The sequence below is a fragment of the Notolepis coatsorum genome, assembly GCF_963971535.1.
Source record: "Notolepis coatsorum genome assembly, chromosome: 5".
Classification (NCBI taxonomy): domain Eukaryota; kingdom Metazoa; phylum Chordata; class Actinopteri; order Aulopiformes; family Paralepididae; genus Notolepis; species Notolepis coatsorum.
Window position 1 is genome coordinate 170,088,426 of NC_140169.1, and position 14,509 is coordinate 170,102,934.

Consider the following 14,509-nt stretch of genomic DNA (forward strand, 5'->3'; position numbering starts at 1 on the left):
GTCAGCATTCCTACCATCTCAATAGAGAAAGAGAAGAAGAATTATATATGGGGAATGTAGTGCCCACCCTCAAACAAAAAAGAAAAGTGCACTTGTGACCAAAAGGTTGCCAGTTCAAGTTCCCAGTCTGGCGGGTAAATCCGTGTGGGGGAAGTGAATCAATTATGCGATCTCTCTTCCCTCAATAATTACATTGAGCAAGTAATTTACTGTAACCCCAGTCTGCTCCAAGGGACAACCCTGCACCTCTGTAGCCAACAGTAGAATGCTGTACATGGTTGTACTGGGCAGCTACCAGGTATGAAGGTGTGTATGAAGCAGGTCATGGCGTAGCTGAAAAAGACCATGCATACCTGGCAAAATAAAGGTGAAAGAAAAACATACTAAGACTGCAAAAACCAACAGTAAAAAGGTTCAAAGGGTAATTCACACAAAATGTTAAGAAAAAAAACATGTGGGCAAATGGGCTATGACCAAATCATGTTGCTACAGTAGTCTCCAGTTCCTAACGCATATTTTAGTGTAAAAACATGAATGGTGATTTCCAATTGAAACAGTTATCCTGTCGTAATTGGCAGGCGTGTAGCTGGTTAAGGATTGGGGTCAGTTCTGTCCTTGAAGCATTTGCAATTGAAAAGTAACTACAGTACATTAGTGATATCAAGGTGTGCGTTAGGAACTGGAGACTACTGTATTCTGTAAATTACCTTTGTTCTCCAACATTTTCTATATGGAGTAATCTTTTCAATCACTTCAATGTTAAGAGAGGAACAGCTAATGATGCATTACGTTACCCATGGCCAAAGGAAAGAGCTTTTACGTATTTTTTTTTTCTTTCTCGTGATTGATATAATTATTGAAGTCCCTGTCTTTGGAAATACGGTGCTGCCACACTTACAGGAAGGGAATGGAAGCCAGTTAAGATACAATTATCAAGGGTGTGAATTAAATCATCGTGGTTAAAACTGGAAGAATCTGAAGATCATTTGAAAATTTGCCAAATGACTGGCTTGGAATGGACTGTCTGGGTCGGAAGGGCATTTAAATTAGATCAGTCTAAGTTGGTTTCATCTTGACCCTGAGGTCACCAACCCACAGAATATTAAGTCTTTATCAGACACATTTTAAATGGTAAAATTTGCCTGGACAAGCTCTTACCACGAATGTAACATGAATGTACTGTAAGAAGTAAGTGAGCTTTCGGTTGTTGTTCTTTTCGTGATCGGTTTTGTTGATTGTTTCATTTAGCAAAATTTTACTTTTTTGCAGACTTGGCCTTTGTTTTTGAATTTGTTTTTGAATTAGGGGTAGGTTGTTCTATAAGCCAATTGGCTTCAAACCTATCCTTTTTGCTTGTTTATTTGTAAACATTCGAAATAAAGAATTCATTCATTCACCTAATTTAGCCGAATTCCAGGCACTGTGATTTTCTGGAAATAGCGAGAAAAAACATGCTGAGAGATGATGACATTTGAAAATATATTCCTGCCTGGCATCAGGCCAAACTGAGAACAAATTTGAAAAGTGATGGCATAATTGCCATACAATCTGCTGTGCACATTCATGACCACAGGAGGAAGAAAGCTATTGATTTTGGTGACCACATGATGCAGTTGCCTAGTGCCACCAACTGGTCAAACCTTCCATTTTCAAATGAGTGTGTCTCCTAGTCCATTAGTCACACAGACACAAAATTCATCACCCCTAGATGAACAAACATTTAAATTTTCGTGACCCTATAACCTTTCCTCTAGCGCTATGGATTTCTAAATAAAAGCGGCGTCTATTGTCATAGGAGAAATGTACACAGTATATATATTTTTTTGGCGTTTGATTAATATAACTTTTCCGGGCCAAATTTAAATGGGCCGCGGGTCGCCTATTAGGAACTAGAGATGTTCCGATACCATTTTTTCCTTTCCGATCCGATTCCGATACCTAAGCTTTGGGTATCGGCCGATACCGATACTTATCCGATACCAGTGCATAAAAAAAAATAAAAAAAACGATATTATATAAATTTTTTATAGATATAATTTTTTTTTTTTTTTTTAACAAATACTGTTTTATATATACTGTTTTTTTAGTCATAACTAGAAAGTAATGGTATTTATTCAACAACAGGTGATTGTATAGATTTGTATTAGTATCATTAATCAATGAGTATGGGGCTTCAGCACTGCAGATATACCCTACTCCAATGATCCACACGGACATTATACGTTGCTGCACTCGCTACCCACTGGCTCTGCAGATATACCCTACTCAGTCTGTCTACAAGGCTCCGTTCAGTAGCAGTCGGATCTGTTTTGATTTTTGCACAATAAATATTCAACATTCTCTTTTGAGACTCCGCCTCAGACTCTTATCATTTGGCACTAAAAGCTAAACATTGTCGCCGATATGGCTGTCCGCAACATGTCATTAATTGTGTACGCGACGTGCAATTGTGCAATGACGACGTTACCGTTAGCTAGCATGAGCTACCGGTATATGGGAAGACCATAGAAGACTGTAACGTTACTGGTGACATTGTGATTTAACTTGGAATACTCCTTTGCCAACTTGCTGTACTTTGCTTGCAGGTCTGCAGCCATTATTGCTGGATTATATGAATAGCCCCAACTTTAGCCAAGGTAATGTTAAAGCTAGCTTTCGGTTAGCCGTTCAATGCTAATAACACCAGCCACCAAGCGAACCCATGAGCTCGCCGTCAACACCGCTCTGTCGGGACGATGACATTTAAGAAAGTATCTGCTGTTAAAATGACAAATGGCATTGACACTTTAATCGATTAAGCACACGTTTGTTTTATAATGCTTACTCAACAGACCACAGTGTTGTTGATAAATTACGTCATATGGTATCGGAGCGCAGCATTAGAGGGTACTCGCCGATACCGATACCAGCATTTTAGCCAGTATCGGCGGCTTTTCCGATACCAGTATCGGTATCGGAACAACTCTATTAGGAACCCCTGATATAGACATATCATACATAGAAACCGCCAATAAATAATATGTCTGTTAAAAATGTTATTATTATTATTATTATTTTTTTATTATCTTTTTCCTCCTTTTTTCCGTTTTTCTTTTTAGTCGTTATGCCAATTCCCATTCCCCTTCCTGGTCGTTGCGCACTCTACCACCTACCGTCGATCCGGGAGGGCGAAGACAATCACATGCTTCCTCCGACACATGTGTACCCAGCCCACCACTTCTTTTCACCTGGCAGCGCGGACTCTCACTGGGAGAGTGTAACGTGTAGAAGGTCACACTACCTCTCCTAGATCCGTCCCTTGCTGTGCAGGTGCCCCGACCGAACTGTAGGAGTCGCTGTTTACAACGACCAGGACCCACCCTCGCCGGGTTTCCCAACCTCTAACACTGCCAATTGTGTTAGTATGGACGGTCGGACAACCCGGAAGCACCACAGCTGGATTCGATCCCACTGTCTCTGTGGTGGTAGACAGACGCTTAGTCCGCTGCACTACCCGGCCGCCCTCATTAAAATGAACTGCTCTGTTGCTTGCACAGTATCACTCTTATGCTTCAGATGATAGATAAACACAGTACTTGAGTAGTCGTCAGTAAACGAAAGTGTAAATCTATGCCCATCTATGGACACTGGGTCAATAGGACCTGCTAGGTCTGTGTGTACCAACTCTAGAACCTTTTTGGCTCTCACATCAGGCTTCCTGTTGAAGCTTTGTACAAACTTTCCCTGAGTGCACACTTCACAGTTCAGTTTAGACTTGTCAATTTTCCCTTTAATAGTCATACCATCAACAATAGGCTGGAGTTTCTCAACATCAGCATAATTGCAGTGTCCTAGAATTTCATGCCATGTCTGTATATCAAAACAGCCCTTGCTCTGATCACATTGGTCATCCACCATGGGCAAATAATACAGCCTATTATGCTCATGGATGTGAAATTCAGTACCATCTCTGTGCTGTAGGACGTCTTCTCCTTGTCTGAAGATCACAGTGGCTCCAGTACCAGTGGTGGCTGCTCTCACAGAGAAGATGTCCTGCGGGAATGAGGGGATGTACAGCGCCCCTCTCAGTGTTGTAGTCAGTCGCCTGCCTCTGCTGTCAATCAAGCACACCTCCGCGTCCCCTCTGCGCTCTGCGACCCCGTTGCTCCTTGTGCCGTCAGCCAACTCCACGCAGTGAGACTCGGCCTGGAATCCGTCATCGAATACCTTGAACTTGGCCAGGTCGGTGATTATATGCGCAGTCGCACCGGTGTCCACCATCAGGCCCTTCTTCTTAACACCGCGTCCTGGATCGCCTTCCCTCGTCAGAAACGCATATGTGTTGTTGTCATGACAACTCACTTGCACAGACACGCCTTGCGCATCGTTCTGCTCCGGTCTCCGTCTGCAGGTCGCCCCTTGATGTGTGGAGCTTTTTTTTTTGTATTTTATTTTTTTATTATTTTTTAAACAAACACATAAACAAACATGACAACACACAATATGATATACAAATACACATGTGCTCCAGCTCGTACCCCCCTCTCCCGGACCCCCCATTGGATAATCCAACCATTATAATTTGTTCCTAACCAGACACTACCATTATATGCTGGCTTTTATTCTCTCCACCACTTCTAACCACATTGCCATTTTGGATTCATTGAGACCCAAAATTCTAGCTGTTGATATTTCTTGATAAATCACATCGAGATATGTAAGAATCCAGACCTTACGGCAAATTTTTTCCGGTTGAAACCATCGTGATGCTATCAGCTTTTTAGCCACTGTGATACCGGATAAAACCAATCTCTTTAGCTGTGGAGGTACTGCATGCTCAAAGACATCATTCAGCAGTAATACAGAGGGGTGTACAGGTATATCCAGAGTTAAGAGATTTGACAATTGCTGGGTCACTTCTTTCCAAAATATCTTAACTGGTGGGCAGTCCCAGTACATGTGCATAAATGTCCCTTCGTCCCCATTTGTACATAAGGAGCATTTGGAGTTTTGTTTAAGACCCATTTTGTTCAGTCTTATAGGAGTTAAGTATGTCCTGTGAATATAGTTAAGATTGATTTGTTGATGGTCCGGGTTCCTTGATGCAAGGCGTACATTTGCCCAGGCTTCTTGCCAGTCAAAGTCTATCTCCAGGTCTGGTATATCCCTCCTCCAGACTGAGTCTAGATGTAGGGTTTCATACGAGGCCGTTAGTAATTGATGATACAAATCTGAAACAAAACCTCTCGATGTCTCTCTTTCATAGAAGAATTTGTGGTATCTGTGGTGTACAATTGGTATCCTTAATGGAACACCGTGAGCCTTCAAACATGCCAATAACTGTGCGTAAAAATAATATGAGGACTTGGTGAGATTAAATTTTTTGCATATCTCATCAAAACTACAAAAACCCTGTTTGTTGAAAACGTCTCCTAATGTGTGTATGCCTTGCTTTTCCCATCTAGGGAATCTTATAGGTTGTTTTCCAATCAAGAGTGCATTGTTATTGAATAAGGGAGTATGATTATGCCATTTAGGTGGGATAGAGTCTTTTTTTTGTGTTTCACGCCATATCCGGACTGCATGAGTGAGTATGGGGCCAAATTTCCGTTCGCATTGCTTAATTGATAATTTGGTGTACACTATGTCCTTCAGCCTATGTGGAGCTACTATATTTTCTTCAAAATTTCTCCAGGATACTGATGCTTGGGGATCAAACCATGTTGTCAGTGGTCTTAAAGTGTATGCCTTAAAATAGTGGTGGAAATCTGGAAATGCCATACCACCATCTGCTTTGTTTCTCTGTGCGGTGGATCTTTTTATACGTGGTGGTTTGTTATTCCAAATAAATTTGTATGTGGAGGAGTGTAATTCTTTCCAGTAACCCTTTGGAGGGGGTAACGGTAGCATTGAGCTGAAGAAGTTGATTCTAGGTAGGACGTCCATCTTAATTATTGATATCCGTGCTTGTACTGAGTTTTTAAGTTTTGACCACCTGACAAGGTCGTATTTGATTTTGTTTTGGATTTTTATGTAATTGTGCTTCACCGTTTGGCTTATGGTAGGGAATATTTCAACTCCCAAACATCTAAAGTGTTTTACCATCGGTATCTCTTCTGGGAGGGTTATATTTCTTTTTGCAGGGGCGTTAAGTGGGAGGAAGGCCGACTTCGGCCAATTTATCCTAAATCCCGATAAATCTCCAAAGTCCTCAATCAACTTGAGAAGATGAGGCAGTGCGGTGTTGGGGTTTTGCATGAACAGTATTACGTCGTCCGCATATAAACTAATTTTGTGTTGTGTGCCCTTGATTACGATTGGTTCTATGGATTGGGATTGTCTTATATATTGTGCTAAAGGCTCTAATGATAGATCGAATAGTCCGGGACTAAGGGGGCAACCCTGTCTGGAAGACCGTGTTACTGGAAAGATTTCGGAGGTGATTGTACCTGTTGTAATCATGGCCGATGGGTCTTTGTATAATACTTTAATCATATCAATGAATCCTTTTCCTAACCCCATCCTTTCTAATACTGCCCATAGATACGACCATTCCAACCTGTCAAAAGCTTTCATTGCATCCAGGGACAGCATCGCCTTAGGTGTGTTGTCTTCCTTGTTAGCATCTAGTACGTGTAGTAATCGTCTTATGTTATCAGTGATCAGGCGGCCTCTTATGAAGCCTGTTTGGTCCGGATGAATTAAAGACGTCATATGCTTTTGTAGTCTGATGGCTAATACCTTAGAGTACAGTTTGATATCGGTTCCGAGGAGGCTTAAAGGTCTGTAACTACCGCACTCGGTGGGGTCTTTGTCTTTTTTGAGGAGGACTGTTATGAGTGCAATATTGTCATTCTTATGGAAGTTCCCCTCCTTGACCGAGTATAAAATCATATTTAGTAATAAGGGTCCAATTATGTCCCAACAAGAGAGGTACATTTCTGGTGGGATACCGTCTCTTCCAGGGGCCCTTCCACTTTGCATTTCAGATATGGCCTCCCTAAGTTCATCTAGTGTGATCGGTGTTTCTAACTGTTTAGCGTCATCCTCTGAAAGTTTAGGGAGGTTAATTTGATTAAGATATGTGTCCATTTTGTTTTGATCGAAGGTCGTTTCTGATTTGTATAAGTTGGAGTAAAATTCTTTGAATGTCGTGTTTATTTCTTTGTGTTCTGTAACAAGTCCTTGTTGTGCTCTAATGGTAGTTATATCTGCAAATTTTGCGTTGACTCTTAGTCGCATGGCTAATAGGTGACTTGGTTTGGAACCTTGGGAGTACTGCTGTTGTCTTGTGCTACGTATTTGCAATTCAGATTGTTGTCTGTATATGGCGTTAATCTCTTTTTTTAGTATATTGACTTGATTTTCCAGTTGAACCGAGTTGTTGTATTGCAAAGAATTAAATAATGTTGAGTAAAGTGTTTCCAGTTCAGCCAGTTTTGAGCATCGATTCTTGCGTATTTGGGAGGAAAAGCTATCAGTGAAATCCTTGATCATTCCCTTTGTCGACATCCATAATATTCTGGGGTCCTGCACCGAATTCGCATTTATCCGTAGGAATACCGTAAGAGCTTCTTTGATTTGTGTAATGAATTCCTTGTTATTAAGCAGCATCGTGTTAAATCGCCATATTGGGGCTCGGGATGATAGTATACCAAATGTTCCTTTTAAGAGTAAATAACAGTGATCAGACAATGCGTTGGGTATCATTTCCACATCGTAGTTATCAAATAGTCTCGGGGTTGTGAAAACGTAATCTATTCTGGATAATGTATTATGTCTCGCAGATCGACAAGAGTACTTCCGGGTCATGGGGTTGAGTGATCGCCATAAGTCATTTACACCTGTAATCTTCGACCAATCCTTTAATGCATTAGATGCATTTTTTTGTTCATTGGAAAAGGAGGGGTTTGATTTGTCCATCCTTGGGTTCCAAATGGCATTAAAATCTGCACCGATTATAAATGAGTATTCGGGAAGGTCTAACATTGCTCTGGTAAGTGTAGTGAAGAAACTAACTTCGTATAAATTTGGGGCGTATACCGCTACCAGCGCTATTTTTCTGTTCTTGTGTAAAATCTTAGCTATAGTTATCCGACCATCTGCATCAGACCATACTCCCTTCAATTCAATATTCAACTTCTGTCTAACGACTATGGCTACTCCCCGAGTTCTCGTTCCAAAGGAAGAGTGACTGATGTTATGATATGTGTTGTCCGCTAACATATCTATGTCTTTCTCTAAAATGTGCGTTTCGCTTAGCAGAGCTATGTCCACCTGTTCTTTTTTCATCAGTGTGAGCACGCTTTTTCGTTTGTGTTGTTTATTTATTCCACCAGTGTTCCATATCATTATGTTCAAACTAGCCATAATCTATACATGTTGTTGTATGGTTGTTGGTAATGCAATATTTTTTTGACGCTTCTATTGAGGCTAATGTGGGCAGGTCTCTAAATGGCTGGAATAAGGGGGAGGTGAACAAAGGGGGGAGGGGGTGAAGTACATAAAACAAAATAACCCTAACGTCTTGCACAGACGGGTTACACATAAAACACATATGGCCCATCCCTAATGGATGGGATAAAATGATTAACAGAACATACAAACAATAACCCAAGGCCACTCCATTCAAACCCATTAGCCCAAGGGTCTGGGTGAGTAGCCCAACGTTAACCGCATTTCCCTAGCCAAAGATGAGGGAAAATATATATATATATGAGAGAGAGAGAGAGAGAGAGAGAGAGAGAGAGAGAGAGAGAGAGAGAGAGAGAGAGAGAGAGAGAGAGAGAGAGAGACGACGTCATCTTTCCTTCACAAAGCGCCTCGGTATACTCGTTCAGGAGTTTCTGTTGCACATAGAAGCAGACTCGACACAAGTTTCGTCTCGACGCTGCCTCTCCCTATATCTCTCTCTGAATATGCACTATTGTATCAGTACAGTAAAGAATACACGTGTAAAAAAAAAATCACGTTAAAAAAAAAGATTGAATGGGATTCGAACTCGTCAAGAACGGACCGCAGTAGCGCGGGACCGCTGCTCTGCGAGGTGAGCTGAAGCGCCGAATGAAAATCATGGAACAGTAACAGGCCACCTCTCTACTCTAGACTAGAGAGCTGTCATCACCGTGAATGAATGAACTGCGAACTGCAGGACTATTATTATCAACGACAGACAGTGAGAAACACAACCCCCCCCCCCCCCCTCTCGCGCTGAAGAATATGCATATTAGATCACTCAGTGATTAACACCTATGCGCTGTGTGTGTGTGCGCGCGTGCATGTACGTGACGCGTTGTAGTTTCGGGGGAATACAGGGATATTTAGAACTATACAATTGAGCAAGAATTAAACATATTTACAAGTCGTATTATGTTTAGCAAGTAAGGATACATATAGATTACACTATTATGCACTCGAAATTGTCTTTGTGCTATTTTTACAGATTTTTGAAAAACGCGACTTCCTGAGCATTTGTGAGAGATTCTAATTCTTTTGTTCTCCGCCCACGGGAGCAATAGGCCCCGTTGACTTCTAAGGGTTAAGGAAGGGTGTTGATAATAAACAACCTGGTAGCCTCTGCACTATGGCATCGTTTGGCTTGTATGGAGCCACCTAGTGGATTGTTAAAAAGCGTGCAAGCTATTTTAGTGGATTTTTTTTGGGACAAGTTACACTGGGTACCTCAAGCTGTAATGTTTTTGCCTAAGGATGAGGGAGGGCAAGGGTTAATACACTTAGAGAGTAGGATGGCAACTTTCCGTCTTCAGTTTGTACAAAAGTACCTCACTTATGCAGGCAATATTCTAGTGTGGAGGAATGTTGCAAGTGTGATTTTAAGGAGGGCAAATGGGTTCGGTGTTGATGCTGGTTTGTTTTTAATGGATGGCCATGTGTTAAGTTTGTCAGAACTGTCTCCATTTTATAAAGGGGTTTTTAAAGCATGGAATTTATTTAAAAGAAAAGTGTCTGAATCTGCTCTTTCATTGTATTGGTTGTTGGGAGAACCTCTTGTTGGAGGGGCAAGATTGGATGTTACGGACAGTTCGACACCAGGACTCAGACATATACTGTGCAAAAACGGAATACTCACGCTGGGGAAAATCGTGGATATAGCTGGGCCAAGGTTAGAGGATGGTCATGCTGTGGCTAAACTGCTGGGTCTGAACTCAGTTCGAAAAAATTGATTATATTTTAAAACGGTGGGCTGAAAGACTGTCGTTGGAAGGTTTTCGAACTTTTGAGGATGTACTGTGCGGGGGAGGAGATCCCAGATGAAGAGGACCCTTTTCCTGAGGTGGAACTTTATACTGATATTAATGGTTGTTCTGGATGCCTTTTGGACGAAACAGGTTCGAAAGGACTGGATTTATATACTGTCGGTGGTAAAGCTATTTACAACTGTTGTGTCAAAGCTCTCAACGCGGGCAAGCTAAATGGGAGAGAGGACTCTGTGTGGAGAAAACATTTTGATGTGGACTGTGTTTTAAGTCCAGGATGGAGAGCTTTGTACAAACTCCCATAAAAAAAAAGGACTGGGGATTTACAGTGGAGGATTCTCCATGGTGCTGTTGCTGTAAATGCTTTTATTTCGGTTATGAATCCTAATGTTTCAAATGAATGTCCTTTCTGTGGTTGTGTGGAAAATATTTTCCATTGTTTTTTAGAGTGTGGGAGGCTTGAGTTTTTATTTGATACATTAAGAATCCTGTTTTTGTCTTTTAACATGGAGTGGTCCAAGGCTGTTTTTATATTTGGAGCTGGGTACAGAAGAAGCAATGCGTTTAAGTGGAAACTGTTAAATTTCCTGCTGGGTGAAGCAAAATTGGCAATTTACCTTACAAGAAAAAGCTAAATCGAGGGTGAAGTGTTTCAGGAGTTGACCAGTGTGTTTTCAGCATTGGTAAGGGCAAGGGTCTGGATAGATTTTAGATTCTATAAGGAGATGAAAAATGTAGATACTTTTGTGGAACAGTGGTGTTACGAGGAGGTTATTTGCTCGGTGGTGGATGACTGTTTGGCCTTCTGTGATGTTTTCATGTGAATGTACCATAGGTATTTTTTTTGTGTGGTTTCATGGTTGTGTTGTTGGAGTTTGTGGTTGTTTTCTTTTCTCTCAGTTTTGGTTTTGTTGAGATGTGAGTTTTTTTTGTTTTTGGTTGTTTAAATTGTAGTATTGGTGTGTAAATAAATAAAGTTTTTTTATAAAATCAAAAAAAAATCTCTCTCTCTCTCTCTCTCTCTCTCTCTCTCTCTCTCTCTCTCTCTCTCTCTCTCTCTCTCTCTCTCTCTCTCTCTCTCTCTCTCTCTCTCTCTCTCTCTCTCTCTCTAAAATACACTATACTGTAAACACAGGAAAATCATGGTAATTGTGCATATGTTGGGTATTGTATGGATAATATGTAGTGGCCGCTTGTCGCTCTCTCTCTCTCTCTCTCTCTCTAAATAAGACAAGACCACTTCTAATTTTAATCTGTTCAGATGTTCTGTTGTGGGTGTGGGTGTGTGTGTGTGTGTGTGTGTGTGTGTGTGTGTGTGTGTGTGTGTGTGTGTGTGTGTGTGTGTGTGTGTGTGTGTGTGTGTGTGTGTGTGTGTGTGTGTGTGTGTGTGTGTGTGTGTGTGTGTGTGTGTGTGTGTGATTTTCAATTGCAAATATAGCACTTATAGTGAAATACCAGAGCCAATGGCCCATGATTAGGTATGCAGATGCAGTTTCTTTTCTTTCTCTCTGTGAAAATGGAAATACCAGAGCCAATGGCCATTGAGAGCCAATGGCCCGAACTGAATATATAAAGCTCATGTTTATAAGAATGAATTTGTGGGCCCCCAATCTATTAAAAAATGTGGGGCCCCCAATCTATAAAAACCCTAACCCTAAATCCTACCCCCCCCCCCCAGCTACTCCCCTGCACACACACACACACACACACACACACACACACACACACACACACACACACACACACACACACACACACACACACACACACACACACACACACACACACACACACACACACACACACACACACACACACATACACACACACACACACACACCAGGGCTGTGCGTTAACTTTTTTTGCACATAGCACTGGTGCTACAGAGGTTGATAGTTTTGTAGCACAGGCCAAAATCTAGCACAAGTATAAAACGTGTTATATTTGTAACAGTCACAAATGTGCCTATTGTATTTGTGTTATTTAGTTGCAGTGCCATGCTTGGCTGTCATTTTCATGCTGACAAGTTGACGTCACACAGCCAGACACGTTACGTGTAAGGAATTATGGGATTTGGTGTTGGGTGTATGGACTCTACTAGGGGTGGGAATCACCAGTTTCATCACGATACGATACGATATAGATTCTTTGGACAACAATACGATATTTGCTGATATATGCCACGATATGATACGATGCAGGTGCCTGCAATCGATATGAGACGATATCATAACATAAGCCCATTTAACACAATCAGTAACATTTAGATCAACTCAAAAAAGGCAACGGAAATATCATTTGACATTTTTATTTTTGACCTCTTCCAGACTTTTAAAGGAAAAACAATCTATTGTTTTTAATACACATAGACCTCCTGTTCACTGTAAAGTGCCACGTTTTGATATATTGAGCTTTAAACTTTAAGTTAAATGTTTTGGAACTCACAACAGTCAACAGTTTTATGTTGCATGATCATGAATACATTTATTTTGTATTGTATTTTTTATGTTTAAATATCAACATTATCTGTCCACCCTCAGTACATTTACTATCAATATAATATACTCGTCTGACTTCATGTGATCTTTCCAAACGCACACACACACACAGAGAAGGGAGAATGTCTGCCCCCTCCTCCTCACTCTGCCCGTCTGCTGTTCTCTCTATATGGCTATGAACAGCTTGTTGTTAGCTCATGCTAACGTAACGTTCATTTCGGACTTTATGACGCGAGGATTGCAAAGCATGTTATATGCATTTGACCCGTTGCCGAATAAAACAGCAGGGATTTGTTTTGGGTCGCGACAACACTATCCACTAGCTCTGTTTCAATGTCCGCGTTCCAAAGGCTACTGTCTGCTGCTGAGACGAGTCCTGCTCACCTGCTGTGTTGTGAGCTGAGCCGAGCGGATAGAGTCACTGCTCGCAACTCGCGGGGATATTGTTCGCTAGGGATTATGGGATTTGGTGTTTGATATATGGAGTCTTACGCAGAAGGGACATTGTATTTAATCGCACAAGACTACAAGTACCAAGTGGATAGCGCCGTGGTGCATTCATTTACCGTCACACTTTTTTTTTTTTGCTTGCGCCGCGGGCCATCGCACCCGTGCTAGTGAAGTCAATTCATTCATCGCACAGACTGACGTCAGTGTCGCACGTGCGACATATATGTCGCACTGTACACCCCTTCACACACACACACACACACACACACACACACACACACACACACACATACACACACACACACACACACACACACACACACACACACACACACACACACACACACACACTCTCTCTCTCTCTCAAACAGAGAAATCAAAAGAAATCAGTACATTACAGAAGGAATTTCTTGTACAGTCTTGTACAGTGGGTGACAATATTGTCACAAGGAAAGATGAAATTACATACCTAGGTTTCATGTCTATCTATATCTCCCTCTCTCTCCCTCCATCTCTCCTCTGTATCTCCCTCTTTCTTTCTCTTCCTCTATATCCCTCTCTCTCCCCCTCTCTCCCCCTCTCTCCCTCTATCTCTTCTTTCTTTCTTTCTTTCTTTCTTTCTTTCTTTCTTTCTTTCTTTCTTTCTTTCTTTCTTTCTTTCTTTCTTTCTTTCTTTCTTTCTTTCTTTCTTTCTTTTCTTTCTTTCTTTCTTTCTTTCTTTCTTTCTTTCTTTCTTTCTTTCTCTCTCTTTCTCTCTCTCTCTCTCTCTCTCTCTCTCTCTCTCTCTCTCTCTCTCTCTCTCTCTCTCTCTCTCTCTCTCTCTCTCTCTCTCTCTCTCTCTCTCTCTCTCTCTCTCTCTCTCTCTCTCTCTCTAAAATACACTATACTGTAAACACAGTAAAATCATGGTAATTGTGCATATGTTGGGTGACCCTTGCAGAGTGAAAGGGAAACGTCACTGTCAAAAATAACATTGTTTCCTTCAAGTTTTGGTTAAATGTGAGTTTCAGTGATCCGGTTACTGTAAGTAGTTGTTTCATCTCAGATTTGTCCAAATAGCCATACTTATTTGAGCGGAGAGGCTTCATGGTTTTGAATATTGGCACAGAACAGTTTGTTTATAATGTGCACCTTGTGTACAATTTACCTTGTGGGGTGAGGCAAGGTCAAGTGTTGAGGCATTTACAATGTTGTGAGACTGTTATCCATTTCATTTTAAGCACCTGACATTGGTTTTCTTCTTCTCTTTGGTCTCAGGTACACATTCGAAGTCTTCCAGAAACTCTTCCTGGAGCTGGATTGGACAAGGCTGTCTCCAAAAGTGACCAACCTCAAGAATAAGCTACTGGCTTAAGAAAGGTGACC